We start from the raw sequence: 27180 nt of genomic DNA, 5'->3' as shown, positions 1-27180 counted from the left end.
TAAAATAAATGAAGTTTTTACGATTTTTCTGTTTACAGGTTAACTCTCCTCCGAGGATCTACTCATTTTTGTTTTTCGAACGGCCATCCGGGTTCAGCTGTAGGGTCACGGTTGACAAGTCTTTGGAGTGCAAGCCCGAGACACTAGGTCGAAGGTTCTGGTTGACCTAAGGGAGTTGCCCTGGGTTGACAGAGGCATTCCTTAGCATAGAACACCCTACCACCGCGAGCAGCATATTTAGTGAGAATGGATTTCTTCGAGTTGGAGAGACCTGTAGAGACAATGAGTTTTAAAAGCAAGATACACAAACTGATCATCCGGAAAAGATTTTTAATATTGTGCTTATTTATGCTACTGAGTTTAATGATGTTTTTAATTGGATATGTGACATTCTCTTTTCAAGTGACGTTCATGCCCACTACGCAACCTATGCCTCCTCCTACTGTTTCTTCGCATTCTTTTCACCCTTTGTCTGAACATGAGTCCATTAGGAGAATGGAATTCGCTAATAATTCCTTTGTTCAGCTTCTGCACCAACACCAGCTAGTAGTGAACACGACTAATTGTTGGGTGTGTGGCCTTATGCCCCATACTACTGATAAAGGTATTCCTTACCTGGTTTTGCCATTTAGCTACAATGGTTCTGTATGGGCATACAGAACGATGTTCATCTATGCTCGTGAAGTCTACCCCCTACGTTCTGTGAAGGATAATCCAAAGAGTAGTGCTCTAGTTAAGGGAAAAGTAGACATGATTAGAGGAATAGATTCCTATGAGACTATCCAGAGAGATGAGACACTAGCGTATATTGGATGGAACGTTACTGGATATGGAGTTAGTCTGAGTGTTAACCAGTGAGCAAAAAGATCCTCTCCGATTTGGATAGTGCCCCATCAGGGTCGTTACTGTCTGCAAGGTAATGGCAAGAATCCGAGAGCTCAGTTAGGGAACAGTGTTTGCACTGAGACGTATGTTTTTGCGTCCCAGACTTCCCCAGCGTTTCTAGCAGCTAAGGGTACTTACTTCATTTGCCATGACAGAGCGTATACATAGTTGCCCCCTGATTTCTCGCGGCACATGTTTTGTCTCGTTCCTGTTGCCTCCTACGTATACAGCTGCGGCAGATTACCACAAGATGAGAGTTGTTAGAGGTGTCTTCAGTAAGGAAGATACCGCAGGACAAGAATTGGGAGATTCTCTGAAGGGTTTTCTGCCGTTTTGGGGACCTATGGTTAACAGCAGGAACATTCGACAATTGACGAGAGTGGTTGAGTCCACCATAGTCGAAACTGCCGGTGCCCTTAGTAACTTGACTGCTGAGCTCCAATCGGACCGCCTTATGACTCTTCAGAACAGAGTTGCGTTAGATGTCATACTTGCAGATAGAGGAGGGGTTTGTAAATTGATCCAATCGAGCTGCTGCGTTTTCATTCCAGACAACGCTCCGACAGTTTTCCAAGCCATTTCCAAGCTACATAAGATCTCCGAGTCTGTGCATATGGCTGAAGGAGATTGGTCATTGATGGGATGGTTTTGGGAATTGTTATCCACTTGGGGATGGAAGATTCTGATGGTCATTGGGATGGTATTAGCTATCCTTTTCCTGTTCTGTCTTTGCGTTCAGTGTGCTCCTGTTATATGTGGCCTATATGCTACTTCATGTTCGAGGAGACCTGTCCAGAGAGAGTTACTAAGTACTAGGATGATGCTACAGCAACATCTTGATGATCTGATGAATATAGATCTGGATTCAGACTGACATGAGTTTAGGTTATTGCCTATGTAAGGGCAAAAGGAGGGCCTGATGTTCCGTGAATCCTGAACCTGTCCAATAAAGGTCGTCGTATCGTGACGATTTTGGTATCAGCGGACCGCAAATGACGAGTGCGGTATGCATGAGTGTTTTCGTCATGTTACACCGATGAATTCACTGTGTATTTGACGATTTCGTCCTGAACCCTTGGGTTCCATTTTGTGCATAGCAGCCATTTTGTGGTTGCCCTCACATAGGCTGATGACTACAGGATGACTGTGGCCAAACAAGTCTCTAGGGACACATACACCTTAGCTGACTTCTGTGTGACCTGGCCTAACTGACTCTGTTGCCTCAGGCTAAACTTGTTAAACCAGTTCCTTGTTAGGCAGCTGGTCAGATAGAGATCAAAGAGCAGGACATTGCTGCTTTTATTGCACACGCACACACCCTTCCATCTTGCTTCCAATCTGTTTCTGTTCCTTCCTTTATGGCTTTATTATTGATTTGGGTTGAGGTCTTTATGATGGGTCCGTCCGGCCTGTCCGAACAGGAATGTTAGTTTCTGCCTTGTCATTTCTGGTGGGCTGGACAACTGAAAGTGGGTTTGGCGTTACATGATACCTCTGAAATGTCACTTTGTCATTGGTCAGTTTGTAAATAATTGATGCTAGCCAGGAATGTGATTTTTGGCATAATAGATGATGCTCCGCTCTATGAATTTGTGCAGTCTCTAGCGAACCACCCGTGTTGTGCTTCGTAGACCTCTGTTCCTGGTTGCAGCCAATAAATTAGATCTTTGACGTCACCAAGAAGTATCCTGTGTCTCTGTACTCTAAGACAGGTGAATCCGAAGTCTTCGGGCGTTTTCCCCTGGCGCCGCTGGGTTTAAATACCCGGTTCTTCAGGATAAGACATTGGTCAAAGGAGGAGTTGCTATAGCTCCAGAAGGGGAGGAGAGGGATGCTGACAGCTTTGGCTACGTTGGGTGCTATGGAAACTAGGGGTTGGTTGGATAGACAAATTGAGGATATAATGTCTGCTAGAGATTCAAAGGTGAGCAGGTTGAAGTAGGTCCAGTTATCAAAGACTATTTTTGATTCTGGAATAGGAATAGTGGCATCATAGGTAGCTGCCGAGGAAACAGTTATGTTCAGATACTTCGCATTTTATTGTTGAAGAAATTATGCACTTCTGCACAGAGGTCATTAGTGATTCGATCATATTTAGAAGTATTTGTGTTTGGATTTTAACAATATGGAAGAGTTGTCTGTTCGGATTCTCTGCTGCTTTTATTTTGTCTTCTAGAAGGGTAGGTTTGGTGTATAGTTTATTGCATTCATATTTTCTGCTGACTTGTTTTGGGTGTTTTAGTCAGGATAGGAGTAAGACGCTTTTTTATTTGTGATCCAGTGCGCAAACACAATGCCTCTTGATTTAGGATGGGTGTGAACCAACCTTTTACAACTCTTCTCTTCACTATTTTTCTTGGAAATGGGAGCTAATGTGTCCATTATGTTGAGCATAAAGGGCTGTAAGGTTCAAGTATGAAGCAAGGGGTTTGCGGTTCTCATTATACAGGAGTTGGCGTGGTGATAGGGAAGCCGAGGGTTTCTAGGGGTAGAGTCCTACTGTTTCAGCTTATCTCATACCTAAGTTTGGGTTGAGATAGCTGGGATGTTTTAGTGATGCTGATAGACAAAGGTGTTATGAAGTCATCTGACCAGTTGGCTTGAATCTACTATTACACATGTCGGGTCCATTCTTATCCGATCAAAAATAGTGTTGAGGTTGATCACTTCATCAATAAATGCTTTAATATCACTCGAAGGGTGATATAATAGAGCAATGTTTATTTGCTGAGTTTTTGGTTGTATGAATGTTTAGATTACAGATTTAAATGTACATTTCATGTGAGGGTTTCTATGTATGATAGCTGCTCCACACATTCTGAGTCTATTCATGGACTTCTTACAGTTTCTTTCAAGTTGCTTTTCCCCCACCCTACTTAAAGGTTGGAGAGCATGTACTTTCCACTGGGGTAACCTCACCTAGCTCCACCGGTGGAAACACTTGACCTATATATTTGTAGGCTGACTGATCATAGTGAAGGTTGTCTTGCCCTATTTAAAGCAGGAAGAATGGCACTTCTTTTTCTACCTGATTCAGCCAGGGGGTGGAAACTTACACAATGGCTTTGGAAAATAATTATTGCAGAACTTGCTTCACTGCGCTGCGTGAAAGGGAGACAGGGAATTGAGCCATGTCTACTAAGATATGGCACATTTCTGCTTTTTCATAGTGCTGTCCCTCTTCAGGCAGGCTAAGGCCAATGCAGGCAGCCTTGCACCAGACTTTGCAAGGGTACCTGCGTTAACAGCAGAATTGCTTTTGTGCAGAACGGGATAACTTACTGCAGAAAAACAAACCCTCAATGCATTATCCTCTTTCTATGTGTGCTGCAATAACAAATGTTAAAAAAAGATTTTTCTCATCATTACGCCATCCTCTGGGAGGTGTAGAGATTTCACGCAATCCCAGGTTTACAAACCTTTTAAAATCTGGGATTGCATGAAATCCATGGGTGGATGCTTGGAAACACCCATATTTCACCTATGATTGTTTTAGAATGATATGTAATACAATGTTTTGTGTTACATTTCTTTACAAAGCCATGTGAGGTTGAGAAAATTGCCCTTTGTGTGGCTTTGTACTAGCATTTTGTGTCATGGTTTTACCACAAAAGTGGCACAACCACAACGCAAAACATTAGTAAATATGGTCCACATTGCTACCGGCTCATAGAACTGAATAACGGAATACATCAGTTAGATTTTATAACACAAAAGGGATGGAGAAAGGAATGAGATATCTTATTACTTGGATCTAAACTGATTGAGAAAACGTTGTATTGCCCTGAGGAAGTCTAAGGTCAAAACTGACCAGACGAAACACGTGTTGGCTGCATCGGAACATTATGAAGAATTGTGAATTGAACTCCTCAATGAAGAGAATAAATTGAGAGATTCTACCATCTTAAGACTTTAATTTATGAATTTGAGTGCTCGGAAGTAAATTGTATATTTCTGAACTACCTTGGTGGTTTATGTGTGGAGTCGTGGTAACCGACCACTTTTATCCTGAGCACCTATCTTATACTTTGAGACATTACAAGGACCTTTACACGCAGTGCGCTCAGATCTAACTGTTACCATAAAATTGTAAGATTTTTAGAGGTGCAGCAATCTGTAAGTGAGCTGTCTGGGCTGAAAGGGGCACATTTATCAAACATTCATGCAGCGCATTGTGGCAAGCCACCTTGCTGTGCTGCGTGAAAGGGAAACTGCAGGAATGTGCCGTATTTAGCATTATATGGTGCATTAATGCCCTCTCCTTACGCTGGAGCACAATATGCTGCCTAGAACCAACACAGGCACCCTTGCCCCATGATGCAAGGGATTACAAAAGGGGGTTGAACCCATGCAGTCACGGGGACCTGGGCGTTGTGTAGTAAATGTTAAGAAGGGGTCCCCGTGAAGAGAACGTTTAAACACACAAAACACACTTATAAGTTTAAATGAAGATAAAAAGGTTGATTCTAAGGAGAATGTTGTAATTTATTCAACTACACTACATTTTGATTTAGTGAAGCATTTTTACAATCACTTTAGGGAGAGTGAGAAATTCGAAAATTGAAATAGCCCCAAGTTGGGAAGGGAAGGAAAGGAAGAAATGGTGCTCAAGGGCTGTGAAAAGGTAGGGGAAAGTACACAGACTTAAACAAGATGTAAATAAATACTAGAATCAAATTAGGAATTGGAAATTATTCCAAAAACCAAACAGCCTATGTTAATTATGGCAAATATTGAAAACAAAGTTCATCTAAGGACATTCTACGGTCACAAATACAGTTTAGTATACTCCAGGGGATGTGCCGGACGTCCAGGGGTTAAGAGGCGTCGACGTTTCGACCCCTATTAGTAGGCTAACTTAAGTCCTTTACCGGGGTCTTCATCAGGACCGTTACAGCGAGGGAAGGGACGAAGTGGGGCCGTCCTGTTTGAGATAGAGGAGAAACAGTGCAGTAGATAATCCTATTGATGTACTGCTCCCAATAGGAAGAAAAACGACTCCGAGAAGACTGTAAACTTTAGTTTAGTCAAACCAACTCCATGAAGATTGTTGCCACAACATGCGGGCGATGTGCTGGTCTGCTGCAGATCTAACTGGCAAATTTGTGTGCTTGGTCCACGCTGCTTTTAGGTGGAAAGGAAACCACCAGGACCCGCAGTGGTCGCCATGAAAAATCGGCCGACTTGGTACTGTCATGATTGAATCTTGCAACGAAAGAAACGAGGCGCAAGCCTTCAGTCCGGATACTCGAATCCACAGAACTCCGTCAACCGCTACGCGGAGTTTAGGGGCGGAGATGCAAGGGTGCCTGCATTGTACGCAGGATTGTTATGGTGTAGGAAGGAACACCTTTGTGCACAAAAACATTCCTCTGAGGCATTTTCCTCTTTGTATGTGTGCTGCAGAACGAGGAAACAACGAGGAGAAATAAAGATATTTCTTCTTGTTACACCTCACCTGTGTAAGCGTAACATGTTGACGCATTCCCAAATCTACCAGTAATGGTAAATCTGGCATTGTGGAAAATCAATGGGTGAATGTGTGGGAACAACCACATCAAACCCATGGAACACCTCCCTGGAGCAGATTAAGGCAAGGCAGCGATTTGGCTGCATTACTCCAGATATATCAGGCCTTTCAGGGCCAAGCAAGGCAAATCTGACTTTGATGCTGCGTCGCTTTTGCAAGACGCAGGGGCGACGCATCACAGTGATAATTATGCCCGTCAATGATCTCCTACTCAAGTGGAATGAATAGTTTCTTTTTCGAAGCAGATCCTAAACTAAGATATGGTAAATGAATAAGTAATTGTTTTTATAAACTCTATTCCTGACCTTAAAAAGCGATAGCATAAAGAACATTCCATTTCACACAAAAATCTAACAAAACTCAAAATTCATTATTCATATATATCATGTCTAGTGGGGTTACCAGTACATCACACACCTTGAGCAAGTTCACATGAGATCAGTATAATTTAAGCTTTTCTTTAGGATGTATGCTGAGAAATGCTATCGGATATTTTAGGCGTGCAACCTTAACAGTCAGCAAACAGTAAACCTCTTCAGCTTCATTCAGATGGGTCCTGTCTATAAGCCAGTCTGAGTACGTTGGGACCGGGCATCGAAACCAACCCACATATATTCAGCTTTTAGTAATGTTTGCAGCATAGCGTACAAATCACCTTCTTAGGGAAGTCTGCCCCTAAAATAACCCCAGAATCCACACTTTCAATGCAATGGGTAGATACTCATTGGCCATCTCAGATCGGCCCTTTTGTTATTACATCAGCATTCATTGATTACTGCACCCAGCTATAATAAGTGCAAAAACCTGCATCATTCAATCCCCATCTATGACATACATCAGGACTAGTGGGATTGTTCTGGTGCAGACTGACTGGGGTTACATTGGGCTGATGTACAAATGCAGAACGCAGTACCTTCTGCTTATCATTTAAAGTCATCTTTCGCACACATGTCTACTATTGGCCAAACAAGGCGCAGCCAGTCTACCGCCCAAGCTTATTGTGATCCCTGAATGTCATGAGGCAGGAACCCATCATACCAGTATACATATTAGGGATCAGGGGCCTCATTTATGAGGCTCTGCGTCACTTTTACGCCGCCGGTGCATCACTTTTTTTGACGCACCAGTGGCGTAAAAAATGCGCCTTGTTGCGCCATATTTACAACGTGACGCATCTAGGTAGATGCATCACTTTGTAAACCCCTGCGCCACATTATACCTGCGCCAGGTATAATGTATGCAAGGGGGGCGTATTGACGCAAGGAAAGGTCGTAGAATTGACGCAGTGAAATCTATGAGATTTCTCTGCGTCACTTTTAGGATGCCGTTGCGTCAAAATCTTGCGCCTGCCTCACAGCAGGCGTAAGACTGACACAGGCCCTTTCAAATGGGGCTTGCCCCATGTGAAAGGACGCATTGCTGGAGTTGCGTCACTTTTGTGACACACTCCAGCAATGCGTCACTTTTGCGCTTACAGATACGTCAGAAATACTGACGTATCTGTAACTCCTTCCGACATGATGCGTCATACATTAAATATGACGCATCAGGAATGTCGCAAGGAGTGCGCACTGAGAAGTGACGCATCGCTGCTGTCACGCAGCGATGCTTCATTTCTCATAAATGAGGCCCCTGGATCTTAGGTTGCACAGACAGATGTGGTGAATCACTTTGGACTCTTCAGGAGCCTTCAGAAAAGTATGACATCTCTACTTAACTGAGTTATGCAAGCGAAACCCCAACCCCCCATAAAAAATTCCATGGTGAAACTGATTTCTCCCCTCTCAGTTGGCACATGGACTGGAACTCACTGTTATTATAAAGATCACCAAATGTTTTAACACTTGATTTCTGTAATGAATTTGCTTTCAAAGGTCACCTCTGGGCATTGACCTGAGAGTGAGAATAGGAGAGACAATAGGTGGATTTCCCCCATCTGTTCCTTCAGTCTACTCCATGCTACTAATGTTGTGGAGATGTAGAAGGGGTTTGTAGATTTACATTTCGTGCATCATTGCTAATGTGCAATTTGCATTTACAAATATTATTTCACATTAGCAGATTGATTTAATGCATTTGCTTTTGAAACACATTTCCTAGGATGTGTTAAAAATTATATTATGATATGTTTTAGTTAGGCCTCATTTCTGTGTAAAATTACATCTTGAACAAAATGGAAATCCTCTCTGTTACTCATTCATTGACCCGCTGCACACATCCTCTCCTCACAGACTCCACAGCGCACAATCGAGCTGAAGTCATAATAATTTAGGGGCATATTATCAAGGGGGTTTATCTCCGCTTTTTTGGCTTTAAAAGCCAAGAAAGCGGAGATAAAATTATCTCCCTATTACCTAGCTGTTGCTAACACTAGTTAGCGACAGCTAGTAGGAGATAACGACCATCTTGGGCCCCACTTTGCATGTCAGTGATATTTATCACTAATGACATGCAAAGTGGGCGTGCCAAGATGTTAGCGACTGGAAACAGTCGCTAACATCGCTATCTCCTATTACCAACTTTTGGAAATATTCGCGCTAAGCGCGAATATCTCCAAAAGCTAACACCTGCCTAGAGCAGTTCTTAGCCATGTTATCCAATGGGAGGTGGATAACATGGCTAAGAGCATTAGCTCGGTAATGCATGAATATCGCTGACTTTTCAGCGATATTCATGCATTGCGACCGATTTTTATCGCATTTGCGATAAACCTTGGTAATATCAAGGTTTATTTGCAATAAAAATCGCCGCAGCTCAGCGTTAAATTTTTGTCTCTAACCAAGCAATAGCGATAATTATCGCTATTGCTTAGTAATATGCCCCTTAGTTTAATTGCTGTTATTGTTCTGCTTACATGCACCTTCCAGAGTTCGGATGTAAAATTGATACACGTAACTGCATCTTCTGTGTTATTACTGGATCTATTCGTTTTAAGAAAGTTTTTATTGCTAATATTTCTAATTTGTTCGAACATCTCGGATGACATTAGCATAGAGGGTGCTGAATGAGTATGCAAGAAAACGGGATAGGGCTTGAGTGTTAAGGTAATGACGTTTATTTTACATGTGCTCTGATTTGATGGAAACATGATACATTTGCTCACACCACACTGAATCTGCAGAAATGTTGATTTAATATACAAGGATTGTGTATCAAACCTCTTGGTTTTTTGTGGTGCAAAGAAGCCTTTCCTGTTCTGCTATGGATGCCTTCCGTTTCTTTTTGGATTTTCCTGCCCAAAGATTTTTTGATCTCTGCATTCTCTGTATAAATCTGAATATGAGAGCCTTCAAGTCATTAACTCTGTACCGCTTATTTTCGAATTTTGCATGAAAACCCTTTGACTTTTCTTTGATCTAGAACTCAGTTATTCATCTAGGTCATTCAATTTAATCATTTTAATGAGCTGTATTTTTATGTATTTTGATGTTTTGGGAGGAGCCTTAACATGGAGACATATTACCTTATGAAATTCAGGTTTAAAACCCTCTGCGATCCAGTGGATCATCGGAGGTTCAGTTGAGGTAAAGTTTGGTGTTGCTACATTTTGTAATACCCTCCATTTGCTCCCACATAGATAGGCTGTATCTCTCTATGTGGAACCTGAATAGTAATGAGTAAGCACATATCCAGTTGCACAGGTTTCGCCATTGTTTGCTCTTTGCTAACATGGAGGAGGCCTCCACCTGCATAGCTTCAGTAGTCAGTGTTTAGAGCTTGTGTGAGGAGGTGGGATCCTTCTAAGACACAACTGCCAACAACATGCTTCATTTGGTGTAAGCAAAGAGTAAGTAGCTAACTTTAGAGGACAACTCTGCCCATATCAGTCATATCATTGCAGAGCTCAGATGTTTAAAGTGCTTTCTAGGGTGATTGATGAGACAATTCAGAAATAAGTAGAGTAGTTTAGGCAACACTTTAAACAACCTAATCCCGAGCATCTCAACCTGCCACCCACACCAAGAAGCCTAACTGACAGCAATACCCCAGCTCCCAATCCAAACAAAAACACAGAAAACCTTGTTAAGTCCAGGACCAGGAGTCCGATTTTATACTGTAAGCGCATGTCATCACCACCAGGCTCCTGCTGCCAAAGCATGAAGTTATGAACTATATACCATCAAGTATTTAACAGCATTCGCTGAGGAGTCTGAATGAATGCCCTGCTGAATCCAACATGTCTTATGTACATATGAATGAAACTCTATCACCCCCATTTACAATCATTGCCATAAACCCATCAGATGTCTTTTAAATTTGAGCCTGAGCTGAGTTAGGAGGTTGCAATGACCCACTGTCCCCCACCCCATCGGAGTCACAAATAAAGTAAGGATATGGCTTGGAATCTGGACCTACAAAGTTGTCACTTCACTTCAGACCAAAAGAATATGCCAGCCGTCTGTGTTACCAGGTGCCTAAGCAGAGCAGATGTTCAGTGGAGCACTCAAAATGCCAAGCCCCAGCCAAAGGGTTCACCCACTCGGTTCCTGCAGAGTGCCAATGAGGAAGCAACCCAGGCATATGGGTATGTCTCCTGAATAGCTCCAAAGCCACGCAGCAGAGCCACCTCACTGGACGTGCCAAAGCATCCTATTGATCACACCCTTGCACACATTGGCCTATGAAACAATCATTCGCAGAGTGACCCTCAATGCAGGGTTATCAGAGCATCTCCTGTTCCAACAATACTTGCCCCCGTCATGCAGCTTGTGAGGCACACAGCACCCACTAGAGTGTGGCACTGGCACCATAAAGCATCATCCTGTTATGAGCCCCAATGTACCCCAATATAGGCCCAGGAAGCTGCAGGACCTTTTTACCTACGTTTGCCCTACCTTGCTCTACATAACTGCTCTTGCACTGACCTTTTACCCAGTTAGGTGTTGAATAAATGTTGTGTGGTTTTCTTCAAAAACTAGCCTAATTTATTATGCATGAAGATTCGTAGTATCGCACAGCAGGATTACCATCTTCTGTATAATAACTCTGTACAAAAGTCATCGCTATCGTCATCCTTGAACGACAGTTCCATAGTACCATGACACATCTAGGAAGACCCTCTGAGGGTACCTTTCGGGTATATAAACACCACATGTTTGCTGGGCAAACCAGAGGAGAAGCTTCCATACTGACACGAGAGGCTGAAGTCCACAGTGGTCTGACATCTCTTGCGGGGTGTCCAACTCAAGACCAAGACGGGGTCCTCCGTTCTCTTCCATCAGGTAATGGGGGTTGGCTCTTTCTTAGGGGATTCTTGGCATTACACCAAAATACATGCTAGGCACACTCAGGTACACTTAGCTAGGGTTTGTATCTTAGGAGTATGCATGATTACTGCCAAGTATCTATATGCCTGCAAATATTCTCGATTTTAGCATCATGGTAGAATTCTACCTTTTATTTACTCTGTTGGTGCTTGTAATCTTATATATCTGTTTCTGTCTAATGGTTGTTGCAGCGCATGTATTTTATACTAGAATGACGCTGGTTCAATAAATGTTTATTGAAAAGGTCTCCTTCGTTTATTCTGCGTATCTCTCTGAGAGGAAGTGAGCATGAGTGACTGATCGAAAAGTACTGTACTGTTTCCACAATCCCTGAGGGGTCAGGGTTGTCATGTTCGCTAGTTGCCAGAAACTATTCTCTCCTTGGTAAGGTTGGGGGGTTATGACTGTGAGCTAGCTGGTCTACAGGCGAACATATCCTTTGGGGGTTTCTGGAATCAGTCTGGACACCAATCCCTTAGTTTATGTTATCCAAACACGCAGATCCTAAATAGATTTGTAGGAACTACATGACAGTCCGAGAGAAAGCACTGCAGCATATTCTCAGAGTAAGAGTGGGTTGCTGCACCCTTCATTTGTCTGGCAACCCTACTGCATCCAATGACCTTCACAAAGATGTAGTGAGTCTAGTCATGGCAAACGCTAGGTAAGTCCAGTATCCCCTTGGAGGAAGGTGGAATCTTACTGCATGGTTGCCCCCACTTTTCTTCTGGTGTTTTGATGGTTTTTGACCTAGTTTGGCTGGGATCCCTGCTAATCAGGGCCCCAGCCTATCTACTTTCCTCTTTAAAGTGATTCCATGTACTTTAGGTACACTCCAGATTGCTTACTAGGTTACCCTTCTGAGTCCCTAGTATATGGTTGATTAGGTATTAAGGGCATAGGTACCTCAGAAGCCTACCAGGGGCTGAAGCATGTATTATGGTTTCCCTGGGAAGCCTTCCAAAATGGCACCACAGGTCTGCTACTGCAGCCTGGGTAAGGTGGTGCATGCACCCCTTACTGAAATATAGGTTACATATATCTACCTTATATCACTGACACATATAAACCTATCAATCCTGAAGGCAGAGTGATTGGTTTTGTGTGAGAGGGTGCCCAAGCATGAGCTGAGCTCCCCTGCTGCTTTCTGAGGCTGTTCTGTGATGCAGCCAGACCATATACTCTTTAAGTGGATTATTACCTCGTGGTTAATGCTAACTTTGGAATGGCTGCATGGAAACATGCTGTGTTTGGTGTTAAACACTTTGGATTCCTACGCCCCGCCAGTCATGGCGATTGGGTAGAATTCCAACCTTCTAGAGGGAGAGACATGTACATACTGGTCTAACCAGTAATAGTTTTAAAGAGCCCTGGCATCACAAAATGGATGCCACAGCCACAGACACGGGTCTGACCTCCTACTGCTGGACAAAACTCTGGCAGGGGAGACCTGGACAATAGATTTCCTGTCACAGGGAAGTGTAACCACCTCCCAGACAGGCTTTAATGTATTGGGGCTAGGTGGGTGCATTCAGAGAATGCTTTTCAGACAGTGCTGGGGGCACACTTGGTGTCCCTGTGCATACCCTAGTTCAAACCAGTTGCAGGGACACTCAGCCCCTGCTCTGGCGCAAAATTGGACATAGGGAAAGGGGTGTAACCACCCCCTCCCTGGGTCCTCCCATAGGTGGGACCCTAGAGTAAGTCCAACTCCTAAACTTAGTATAAGTATAGGAACCCAGACTTCAGATTACCATGTACGAAACTCTGCAACATATATCCTGGACCTTTGACATTCTATTTCGACTAGTAAACGGAAGAATCTCCCTTGGGGTCAAGGAGTCCCCTGTTCAAACAGGCACCAAAGAAGCATCTTGCCAGTCTGCATTTCCTAGGCTGCCGCCGGATCCCGATAGATTTGCGACACAGGACCCAGACTTTTACACTTCTCTGCAGCCGACCAGAGATCCCAGCAAAGCTGAGAACCACAGCCCTCAAGAGTGACCTGGTACCAGAACCCCTGGACACCGCGCAAATTTACTAGTGCATCAACTTCCTGAGCTTTCCCGAAGTTGTGCATTGGGCTACTTGTAGTGCAAGCCCTAAGCACCATTTACACCGAAGATTGTGGGCCTACACTCCACGAGTGTTCCGTGTGCCCGCTTCTAGCATTTCCACGTGAGGCTCCTTTGCAATCTCTGGTCCGTCGACTGGTGGGTCCCCAGAAGGTAAATCTTCTGTTTCTTGGGCTTTTCTGGTTGCTCCACACATGCCCTGACTCCCCTCCAAAGCGTGAGACCCTCAGATCCTGCTGGTCTGCACTGAAACCAATCTTTGCTTTCTGCATGGGTTGATGTTGCCAAGGCTTGTTTGGTCCCATCCAGAATCAAACACCGCAGCACTCGACATCCTTTATGGGGCAGCTCGAATCCAGCTCCTGGTTGTCGTCGACGCCTCGTGGTCCTCGTGGCCGAAGAGTCAGGCTTCACCTTCTTCACCTGAAATCACCCGACATTGGTTGGCATCTTCTCCTCACCTTCCTGGTCACTGGCTAGCAACACAGACTCTGTTCCCTCTACTTTCCGGTTCTTCTCTACTCCGATCCAGGCTTGGATCCATTCGGACACTTTCCACTTGGTCGCCTGCAGCACTTTTCAGCAGTTCACCATTGAAAACGAGGACGAAACACGACATCAAAAGACACTTATGCACCCGGCTTCCCTGGGTGAGGTAACTTGAGTACCCCGGTGCGCCTGCGGGTATTCACTCTAGAACTGCCTAGTTTTAAAGGGGTTTGCTCCAAGTCCTCTTCTAAATGTCCTTCCTTTGTAATTTTCCAACCGCGACTTTCCCTATGGAAGTTAATGGTGATTCGCGGCTGTGTTTAGACACTGTATGCGCCCCCGTGGGTCCCCTGTGTCACTACCTTGGGTAGTTCCTGGTGGCCCCAGCGGTCCTAAAGGCTCTAGGCCTTGTATCTATGCCAGTCGTGGTTCTTATACCACTTTCTTAATATATGGTTTGTGATTCTAATTTACTGTGTGCTAAATAAGTTTACTGAATGTACTTTTGCATCTAGCCTCATAAAGAGACTAGGGGGATGTGCTTAGAATAAATACATATATTTTATATGTATACCTGGTGTGGTTCTCCTTTCATTTGGTCATTCATGAGATTATAGACTGGTAAAACAAGCTGCTTTACATTCCTTCAAGACTTGGATAGCTTTCTATATAGGTTGTCTTCAAATCTACCATCAATAAGGGTCGTTTGGAATGGTGCAAGGTGCCCACTAGAACAGTGGAGAGCATATGCCTGGCCAACTTCTCACACCTCTCATCAGCAGGGTGACAATAAAAATGTGTGAGCTAAAATGTCTCATTCAGGTTCAGAACACATCCGGGATTGGGATGCAGTCCAGGAGTAGTTACCAGACACTCAAGTTCAGTTTCTTGGCGAGGGCAGCAGTCTCCTCAGTAAAAAAGCAGCACATAAGTAAAACGTCTGTCCTTCAGTATTATTTTAAGGTTAGCTGGGTGCAGAATGTCATATTCAATGTTCTTGGCACTCAATATCTCCTTCACAGATCCAACTACCTGTATGCTTTCTAAAGCGCAATGGTGTAATTAGGATAAATTATCACTTTCTGGCTTCCATAGAACAAGTCTCCAGACTCCCTAGCGGCTTTCAGAATCAAGTCACGCCTCCTGTAGTTCAGACATTCCTATACTTTGGAATGATGGGTACAGAATTGTCTCACAGCTTCAGTTTGGGACTCAATGATTTCTAGGTCCTTTGAATGTGGAAAATATTGGACATACTTGCCCTGGACGAAAGCTCCTAGTTTAGTTTTTCCACAAATGGCTTCATCAGCCTAGTTCTGCTCTTTCATGCACCCGATTAGGCAAATATTATTCCTTGGGGCTCTCTTCCTCAATTTTCAAGTCTGTCTTCTGCAGCTTTAACCCCTTCGATGCTGATGACGAGCTCAGCTCGTCATCCGCCACGGGGGGGCGTGTGCGGCTGACGAGCTCAGCTCGTCATGTAACGCGGCTTTTGTAAAAAAGCCGCGCAGCGCAAAAATGACCGCCGCAGCGATGCGGTTAATGTGTAGAATGAGTGCCTGAAGCCTAATTTCCAAATTTGTATCCCACCCTCAGTAGAGCTCACCCTGCACCCCCATTGCAGTTACCCTTTTAAAGCCAAAGTCTACTGCATCAGGTTCAATTTCAAATCAGCTAACTCCTTTGTGTGTGCTGAGGTGAGTTTTGTGTTCATCATTTATGTTAAGTGAGAATAATATTCAGTTACTTTTGTTTCTTGTTGGCTTTATCCATAGTAGAAGCAGGAATGCTTCCTCCTCCTACTCCACTGCCCACTAGCCAGGAAATATTACATCACTTCTATTGAACGTGTAATCTTGACACTAAGGGGCTTATTTACAAGCCTGTTGCACTCCCGGTGTGTCACTTTTAATATTGGAAAAAGTGACTTACCGGCGGCGCAAGAGGCTTATAAATAAGCCCCTGAGAATTTAGGTTGGGTTTGATGGACAGCCTTGTGAGCCAGGGAGAGGGTGGAGAGTTTCCTCTACTCCTCCATAGGTAACCACCAAGAAGAGGCCAGTACTGGGCTGATGTTATCACTGTGTCAGGCTCAAAAGAATTCTGGCAGAAGCATTTTGGATATACTGAAAGAGCACTCAACTGCAAGGCTCTTATGAATCCTGCTACTGTAGACAGTCCAATAGGACTCTCAGGCATGGAGCACTGCTTGGGGAACTAAATCAACAACGATTGTCCAGGGGCGTAAAGCAAAATGATTGGCCGCCCTGCAGAATGTGATGTCTAGCCCCTGGGTCTCCCATTTCTCACAAATATTCATTAATTTTGGACTGAATGAGGCCCCCTTGATAGGTTGGGACCCCCTGGATGGTTAACCCCACCTTTCCCCATGCACCGCATGGGCTGCAGAGACATGTGTTATGCCCCAAGGTTTGTCTGAGATATGGACCTTGGTTTTATGTCTAAAAAAGGACCTCTGCCCAGCTCATTAAATTAAAAATCTGGGCTTCTCACTGAGGTAGAAAGAATTGGAAGTGGGATCTCTGTCTTGTCTCTATTTGGTTTTTAGCTGTTAAGATAGATCAAATAACTGACAGCACAGACACCACAGGAACCAACCCGGTCTCTTTATAGTGAACCTGTCATCAGCAAACATACAATGGAGACCCTTTCTCTCTCTCTCTCTCTCTCTCTCTCTCTGTCTGTCTGTCTATCTTTCTATCCGTCTCTGCACATGTGTTTCTTTTTTCTTTGTTTGTTTGTTTCTATCAGTCTATTCCTCTCTGCACATTTAAGTTCTTCTTTCTTTCTTTCTTTCTTTCTTTCTTTCTTTCTTTCTTTCTTTCTTTCTTTCTTTCTTTCTTTCTTTCTTTCTTTCTTTCTTTCTTTCTTTCTTTCTTCCTTTCTTTCTTTCTTTCTTTCTTTCTTTCTTTCTTTCCGCGTTCTCCCCATTTGAAGTCTAAGCAACCTCTGCCTAGAAGGTTGGGTATGCTAGGCTTCTGCTTCCCTCTAATTTTTAGGAATTAATACTGGGAGCACAATTGTGTAAATATAAGATGTATGTCTGATTGTGAACCTGCTCTATTTCGTGGCATAACCATTAGTTGTATATTCATTCTATATTAAATTAATAAATATTGAAGATGAGTTGGTTCATGTATAAGTGTGAGCACACTTGTAAGATTGTTTTAAGTTTTCAAATACGTTCAAAGAATGTGTAATATATTTTACACAAATTTGCATAACTTTCCACATAACATTGTAGGAGTGAGACGATTATACTCCAAAGGGGATCCCCGTATGTACTGAGTCGTAGAAAGCCCGGCAGACACTAGACCTTATGCTTATGAACCACCAGGGCACAGAAATCATATTTCAGATATTAATTTGGTAAAGAAGGTTCATTGGAAAGTAATCTGCATATGTAGATGGTGAGTAGCTTTTCTCCTCTCCCTATGTCAGCCTTTTTAGATCTCGCCAGGCGTTGGAGCGCGCATGCGCTCCTCCCCTGCGAGAGCTATAGTTAGTTAGTCAGTTTCGAGAAGGGGACTCGAGCCCCACCCCTCATTTACATTGGGTAGCGTCAGCGTTTATGGTAAACGCTGGCTTCCCATTGGAAAGGAGGGTTTTTCGTTGCCTCCCTTCGGCTTTTTGCCGGACTGGCTTGCCTGATTCACGGCTGTCGTGAAGACTTTTCTTATCTGATTGTTTATTTAACAAGCAGATAAGAAAAGTCTTCACGACGGCTCTCCATCACGCTGCCTGCACGCGCCAGTCCGGCTCTGTGTTTGGGCATGTATTACAATTCACGCTGCCTTCACGCCTCATTCTCTACATAGAGACATTACTGTCCCTCCTCCCGGCTGCACAGTTGTACTTGTTTTGTTACAATCTCTTTGTTTGCAATATTCCGTGTGCAATTAATGGACGGCCATGTTGAAGTCGGGAACTTCCTATTTATTTCCACCAATAGGTGCTATGTTTCGATGATGGCAGTGTTGTTCGGGCACGCGCCTCGTCGTGCGTCACTTCCATGTGCTCTTGTAGCTGTAGCTATCGTCGGTCATTGTGTGGAGTAGGTGGGTGTTGGAGGTCTCATCTTTTTTTTTGTTTCTTGGTGCTGTTTGTTCTTGAGCGAGATGTGTGTTAGAGGGGCGATAAACGTCGAGAGTGAAGATAGTCTTTACTCCCGATGTAGCATGCCGTTTCAGAGATCTGTGTTGTTGATGCTTCACGCTCGCCTTTAATGCTATTCTAATACTGCAACGCTATTAGTAGTTTATCTCGAAGTATGGTTTCTTTTCGAGACGTTCAGCTTTCCTGAACTTCTACCGGTGGTTACAGCCCTGACTGCACTTTAGACGTCTCCGTGACACATTGAACGTGTTAAAATGTTGCAGAATGCTATACCGTGCTTTCACTTTCACAATGGCCGCAGCCTTTCCCTTAATGAAGCGGCAACACTTTTTCAGTCCTCATTCCTCCTTCCTCCCGCAGCTTTTGCTGCACTGCCCGACTTCCTCTCTCCTCTCCCAGGGGGTCTCCCCACTCCACCATGGTATTAATGTACCCGCCAGCACTTTGTAAGTGCTGCACCAGTGTGTGTACACATTTCTTAAACTAGTGTGCGCTTTATTTTTTATTGCAATACAAAAGGGGATGATGGACGGAGCGTTTGAGCCAATCAAACACTCACCCCCAGTCAACTGATCTGGGTTTAATCCATCACCATTCTTTAGCTCACTCAGCCACCCCAGTTCAGACATGGCCATATGCAAATCAGTCTGACCCTGTGCCTCATGGGAACAGTCCAGCCCGAACTGCCAATCCATGTCTTCCCTGGACCGGAAACAAGCATCCTGGGACCGGTTTCGGATTCATAATCCTCATCAGCCAGGCTATCTTGAATCCAGTGGCCAAGTGAGCAAGGGACTCACGTCTGAGCATACCCTGACAATTTAGGGCGAACAAAGCTACACAAAAGAGGATGATGGACGGACCGTTGGAGCCAATCAAACACTCACCCCCAGTCAACTGATCTGGGTTTAATCCATCACCATTCTTTAGCTCACTCAGCCACCCCAGTTCAGACATGGCCATATGCAAATCAGTCTGTCCCTGTGCCTCATGGGAACAGTCCTGCCCGAACTGCCAAGCCATGTCTTCCCTGGACCGGAAACAAGCATCCTGGGACCGGTTTTGCATTCATAATCCTCATCAGCCAGGCTATCTTGAATCCAGTGGCCAAGTGAGCAAGGGACTCACGTCTGAGCATACCCTGCCAATTTAGGGCGAACAAAGCGATACAAAAGGGGATGATGGACGGAGCGTTTGAGCCAATCAAACACTCACCCCCAGTCAACTGATCTGGGTTTAATCCATCACCATTCTTTAGCTCACTCAGCCACCCCAGTTCAGACATGGCTATATGCAAATCAGTCTGACCCTGTGCCTGATGAGAACAGTCCAGCCCGAACTGCCAAGCCATGTCTTCCCTGGACCGGAAACAAGCATCCTGGGACCGGTTTCGGATTCATTATCCTCATCAGCCAGGCTATCTTGAATCCAGTGGCCAAGTGAGCAAGGGACTCACGTCTGAGCATACCCTGCCAACTTAGGGCGAACAAAGCGATACAAAAGGGGATGATGGACGGAGCGTTTGAGCCAATCAAACACTCACCACCAGTCAACTGATGTGGGTTTAATCCATCACCATTCTTTAGCTCACTCAGCCACTCCAGTTCAGACATGGCCATATGCAAATCAGTCTGACCCTGTGCCTCATGGGAACAGTCCAGCCCTAACTGCCAAGCCATGTCTTCCCTGGACCGGAAACAAGCATCATGGGACCAGTTTCGGATTCATAATCCTCATCAGCCAGGCTATCTGGTATCCAGTGGCCAAGTGAGCAAGGGACTCACGTCTGAGCATACCCTGCCAATTTAGGGCGAACAAAGCGAAACAAAGGGGGATGATGGACGGAGCATTTGAGCAAATCAAACACTCACCCCCAGTCAACTGATCTGGGTTTAATCCATCACCATTCTTTAGCTCACTCAGCCACCCCAGTTCAGACCTGGCCATATGCAAATCAGTCCGACCCTGTGCCTCATGGGAACAGTCCAGCCCGAACTGCCAAGCCATGTCTTCCCTGGACCGGAAACAAGCATCCTGGGACCGGTTTCGGATTCATAATCCTCATCAGCCAGGCTATCTTGAATCCAGTGGCCAAGTGAGCAAGAGACTCATGTCTGAGCATACCCTGCCAATTTAGGGTGAACAAAGCGATACAAAAGGGGATGATGGACGGAGCGTTTGAGCAAATCAAACACTCACCCCCAGTCAACTGATCTGGGTTTAATCCATCACCATTCTTTAGCTCACTCAGCCACCCCTGTTAAGACCTGGCCATATGCAAATCAGTCCGACCCTGTGCCTCATGGGAACAGTCCAGCCCGAACTGCCATATGTTTGGCCATTTCCAAGGATAAATGTTTCAATGTGCTTTCATGTATTCACACCTACATACACATTGCTTTGGTTTGCCATGAAGGGGTAAAGAACAATTGGCATGTAATGCAAACAGTAGTTGAACGTGTGCCGGACACACGATAACAAAAACAAGCACTGAAAATTCAATAGGTCGCGCCTTTGATTAAGTTAAAGCCATTTGCTTTGCTAATGGTATTGTATAGCAAAGCAAATGGCTTTAACTTAATCAAAGGCGAGACCTATTGCATTTTCAATGCTTGTTATTTCTGGACACAGACAAGTTGCAAAGCAAGAAGGCAAAAGAAAAATCTAAAGATTATGGAGGTAAAACATTCCTGTGGGGTTCTTCCTTCATTGTACTCAACTGATTAGCTATTAAATCGCAGCTGACCATCCCAGGCAGCATTAACAGGACACCTAAACATTGACTCTTTGAAAACTTTAAGACCGCAATTTTCAAAATATGTTAAATCTATTATTGTAAAGGTGAATTTGTAGTTTTGAGTTGCTGTTTGTTTCTAATGTAGCATGACATTTTAATCTACTATGAAGAAATCTTTCACCACACTCAATGTCAATGTCAGAGGCATATATAGGAAATAACTCCCAACCCCCCGCTCCTCCCCCCCTCCCCGAACCCCACCAAACAAGAATTTGGGACTGCCCCCGTGAGATTATTATTATTAAATCAGTCCTGAAGAAGGCAAGAGAAAACTCACAATACCTGCCTAACCACTGATCACTCTTTCACGTCTTGTCCCAGGATGATTTCAGAAATAGAGGACGCAAGTCAGCTGCAAAAATATAGGGTGCCAAGGGAGGTAAACATTCTTTACGACAAATGCGTTACAACGCATGCCATTATCCCGCAAAATCTTTTACCTCGCCGGGCTTTACACTGCAAACCATTCCAACGCATTCCCCAAAACAACGCCCCACTGGAGCTAGAATAGTAATTTGCTTTGGAATGGGGAGTGCGTTGTAATGGATTGCGTTGTGAAGCCCTGCGTTGTAAAAGATTTTGTGGACTACAAAATGCGGGGTAATGGCACACGTTGTAAACGCGTGAGAAGTAAAGTGTCTTATTCGCCAAGGTATGGCTAATACAACCTCCATGCGCGCTTCAGGCTAAAGAGCAATGAAGGGAGTAATCCCACATTTGTACAGCGCAGACGTATCACCCCTAAGGGTATCCAGGCGCTAGGGGTCGTCGGTGAGATTAATCGAGCTATTGCCCAGAGTCATATGATGCTGAGCTGAGCTGCCGCCAGGGATTGAACGGTGAGCCTCGCACTCCTTAGTCAGCCTCTCTGGCTGCTGTGCCACACCTCTTCCTGGTAATCAAGCCACCCAGATATTTCTTAATTCCAGGGCTGTCTATGCAGGATCAGACTCGGTCATAAAACATGGCCTGGCAAAAAATTTAAAGAGGCCCCATTTCTAAATCAACAAAAAAAAGTGCCCCACATTTGCAAATCAGAGCAGTTTTGAACTTGCAGAAATATGCTGTATAATTGTTTGGCAAGATATGGGAGACTGCATGTGTTTGTGTTTGCTGCAGGCAATGTTTGTTGTGATATCAAATAAATCAACAATAAAAACCCTCCCATCAGACCGTAAATCAGGCCCAGAAACAGCCAAGAAATTAGCCCACGCTCTGATCTGTCAGACTAGCCCTTCAGGCACCGCAAGCCCGACCCTGTGTCTAACATCCCAGGAATTATCAGAGCTTACTGGAAAGACTCAAGGAACAGACAGTGGTGCCTGGAAAGAGGGTACAGAGAATCCACTGTAAATTAAAACATCTGGTCAGAGGACTGAACCATGCAGAGAGGTACACCTCTCTCTCTCTCAAGGCGCCATGGGCCCTACACTTTAGAAGCATGAGCTTGGTAGGTGTCACTGAAGTTTCAAAACTTTTACAATTTCATTTTTTTCACTTTTGGAGATACTGGCAAGGAGACCTTCAGAGGAAAGGAAGTGAGGGCTGGATGGAGTGGTGGATGAATGGAGTGATTGATTGATGGATTTGTGGGGCTATGGATGATAATTTGGTGAATAAAGAGGTGATTGGAGGGATGAAGGTATGGATGGGTGGATCGGAGGTGGATAGATGGGTGGAATGATAGCAAGAAGGATGGATTGAAGAGAGGATAATGGATGGATGGAGATAATTAAGGATAGGAGCAGTGGTGGATTGAGAGATGGATGGATGAATGTTAGAGGAAAGAAAATATGGATTAGAGAAGGAAGGCAGGGCAGCAAAGATGGGTTAGTGGATGAATGGGCTAATTCACTGAAGATGCAAGTGTAAAATGTTTGATTTGGCCACATAGTTTTAAGGATTTCCTCTAGGAAGCAACCAAACAAGTGCTGTGCTTTCACGCCTTACTCACTCAGTGTCATTCAGAATCAGAGGCGGCTCCTCCGCTAAGGCGGAGAAGCATCGCCCCACTGCTTTGCAGTAATGAAATAAAGGACACATTAAATGATAATAACTTGAGGTTATTATAACGTTATGTTTTCCTGCTGCAGCAGGTTTGTGGGTAGGGAGAGGCTGCTCTGATGACAGAGGAGCGGGGAGAGTGGTTTGCCCACTCCAAGTGCGCATGAATGTTTTGACGGTCCTCTCGGGCCGGCCAAATCGTCATGCTCACTTTTGCATGTTCTCCACTTAGGCTGCATTACAGCCTGTGTGGGGATGGAACATGCCCATGCTCCCATTCCCTGGCTGAGCACTGAACCACAGTGCTCAGACCTATCACAACGCTGCATTGCTGCAATGTGACACCTCCGGGTAACAGAGCGCTCAATAAATGTGCTAAATAAAATGTGATTGGCTCAGGAGTGCCTGGGTGCTCCCTGTTCTGGCCCCAGGAGAGAGACTGTGGGAGAGAGATGGAGGAGAGATGCAGCCATCAGTTAAGTTTTTTCCTCTTTTAAACCCCCTTATCCCTCCCGCTCCGCCACCCCCGATCCGTGCTGGCCTCCACTGTTCAGTATAGAGTACAAAGAGAGGTGTGTTTTATATCATCGACTACTCTCGTATCCCTCACTTATGGGGATCAAAAACTAGGGGGTCTATTAGGATGTAGGGCGCATCGCCACTTCCCGCATGGTGGCGGGGATCCACCCCTTGCCACCCATTGCCCCCCTTCCATATTAGTATGGCGGGGGGACCCCGGCAGACGGAAAGACCGTCCGCCGGTTTTCCGCCGGTCGACCGGGCGGAAAATGGGCTGGATATTGTGGCGGTGTCTGCTAGACACTGCCATCCATATTAGCATGGGCAGCGGTGCAGGGCTTTTCATGGTGGAGACCCCACCATGGAAAGCCATGTGGTGTTTGCTCACTGGAGCCCGTTGCGGGCCCTCAGGGTATTGGGGGGGGGGGGGGGGGGGTTGCACACATTGTCACGGACAGGGTGGCCCGCACCACGCTGTACACACCCTCTCAGTGGCAGGGTGTATCTCTGGTCACACAAACAGAGGTCTTGCTTTTTAATAGGGTTAGGAGGAACTTCAATTACGCAGGAGTAATAGGAGTAATTTCAATATTTCTGTGTTATTTTTTGATGCAAAATTACTGATAATAACTTGATTTCTCATGCTCGCGTAATTAAGAGAAATTTGGGGCGAAACATCCTACTGCAAGAGCACATTTAGCGAGCACAAGCAGCCGCTCGCTATTCACGTTCTGCTATTTCTTATCACAAAATGCATTCTAAGGTCCATTTTGGATGCAAGGCTGCATTTTGCGGTAAGAAAATAGTGCTAAATGCCTGGAGGAAGTTGGAGGATAATTCTCTTGCTATTCGTTTTCTGTTGCATTTAACGCGATTTCTTAGCACACAATGCGTTCTTGGGCCCATTTCACCAACAAATAGCAATAAACACAGAATTACTCCTCTAGCATAATTGTGCAGAATTTTGAGGAGTTCTCTGGTAATTTTTATGTGATTTTGATACACAGAATTATGTGAGTTTTGCCCAGCCCTACTTTTAATGGTCGCAAGCATCATAGGATCCTTCAGAAAGCTCGGGGTAGCACAGCAGTGCAAATCTAACATAGCAAAGAGCACCTATTACCCAAACACTAGCCAGTCAGTGGCTAGGCTCCCGGAGCACACATACACTCCGACTAACAGCAAAGAGTCTGCAGCATGGCCATCACCATGCAGCTTTCTCTGCCTCGTGGGGATTGCCCTTGTCAGTGGCGGCTGGCATCTATGAGGAGGGGCGGGGGGAAGAGGGCAAAGCCGAAGGCAAATTATTACAAAAGTAAATAAATAACACTTACTTAAGCCGGTGTCTTCTCTCTGACCTCTTCTTTACTGGAACCGGATCCTGGAACTCCCTTGCCCAATCCTGGTGCTGCTCACATGCAGCATGTGAGTAGCGCCTTGATTTGTGGGATTGTCTTAAGACAGCTGGGCTGAGAGGTTTAAAGTGTGTATGTGTGGCTGGACATTGCAAGACGGCCGGCAAAAAAGACATGAGCACTTTAAACAGTGCATTAAGCAGCCCCCCTCCTCCCTGCTGCTGTCAGTTAGCAGTGGACCCACCCCCCATCCTGGCGCTCACCTCGAGACAGGAGATGAAAACTAAAATGGAAATAAACTACCATTTTATTTTAAGTGCAGCGACAATCCTCCGCTCCAATGGAGTAGCTGCCCCGTCACTGCAGCTGAGACTGCCCAAGTAAGGCTGTCTTCACCTTCAGTCTCTAGAGGCAGCCAGAGTGGACCACGAGTGGACGGGACAGGTAAGTACAAATATTCCTGAAGTGCAGGGGTTGCAATTTTAAATTGTAGATTTATAAAGCTTACTACCCCTGACGAGGCACTGACACACTAAATGCATACGTGAGTTTCAGTGCATGTATGTGTGCCTATTTGTGTCACTTTGCCTGTAGAGTGTGTGTGTGTGTGTGTGCACATGTATGTGTGTGTCTAGAGACAGATTTCTCGGTGTAGTGTCTGTGACTGGTGACCATTGCTGGCATCTGATGCCATCTCGGGGGCATAAAGAGACTCTACTTGTCATTTGGTAGTGATGATTGGCATGATACTACCCATTGCTGGAAAATTGAGGTTAGCGGTGTGTTAACATGGCCCTCAGCGAACACTTGTTTGCCCTCACAGCTATATGATGACCCAGCAAATGATAGCACAGCCTGGCATACATTACTCATCTTAAGAATATGGCAGTCACCTTCATCATTTATTGAAGATACTTAGAATTTGTTGGCATCCCAGGTATGATAACTAGGGCTCCAGGTTTTATGGTATTTTTTTGTTGACATTTCCGTCTGTATTCATCCATATTTATTTTTTGTCAACTTTATATGTATTTATCCATATTTATTATGGGTTTTGTGAAAAAAATAGAGCCGAACTTGGTATATTTCCTCATTTATTTAACCAATAAATATGCAGTCATGCATGAATGCCTGCCAGGTGTCAGTGATATGAACACCCACAGAAGATAAATCAATGTACTTACATGAAAATATGCAGATTTCAGTATCAGCCTTCTGCATATCTACTGCTGTTTAAGCCTCTTTACTAAAATACATTTCTTTTTTAACCCCCTTACCTATCAATCCACACAGTTATTGGCCTGGCACTCATGGCAAAGTGTATTTAGAATCACTCAAAAATCACCCAATTTCTGTTTTTATCCACATTTAAAAATGAATACAGACAAGAAAAAAAATGGTTTCTGTCTGTATTTATCTATAAAAATCAGTAAAAACGGTAAACAGGGAGCCTTAATGATAACATTGGCTACCAGACGTATATCGTGCCCATCCATGCCTTTGTGTGGGCATACTTTGCTCAGACTGAGCAATTCTCGTATGAGGTAAGCACCTCTTGCTAAAAGTGGCCTCCTCTGTCAGATAATGTGGACTGCACTGATGCTGCCTATGGTATATGTTAAGAGTTTCTGGCACAGTGTGGCCTCTCCTGGCATTTGGTGGACATCAGTAGCTTTATATGGGCCTCTTTAATATGATGCAATTTAACTCTGGCATAACAGTGCCCCCTACTTGCACATAGAACCCATCCCCGGATCCCTGGGAGTAGGTTACCAGTCCTAGCTTAAGGTGGACCTGCATTGCTTAGGGTAGCCTACTGGGAGGTTGTTACAACAATGTTGCCTAATGAAGACACAAAATCAATGGGGGGGAGGTAGAGTACTGATCCGTTCAGTCTACTTTGTTTAACAGTAAATCATGAGGGAAGGATCACTTGTCCTGCATAACCAGGGTATGCAGGTAGGTACGTGGTGTCTCAGAAAATAAAAGACCTTCATACACATGTATCTTAGATGGTCGTAGCGGTATATGTTGTCTCCCCGCTTTCATACACGTGTGTGCATAATCCTTGGGTCAGTATTTATGCCACCTCCGCCTGGAGGATTTACCCTTGGTTAAAAAC

Source organism: Lissotriton vulgaris, chromosome 5 (assembly GCF_964263255.1).
Source record: "Lissotriton vulgaris chromosome 5, aLisVul1.2, whole genome shotgun sequence".
NCBI lineage: Eukaryota > Metazoa > Chordata > Amphibia > Caudata > Salamandridae > Lissotriton > Lissotriton vulgaris.
This window is presented reverse-complemented; position numbering follows the sequence as displayed.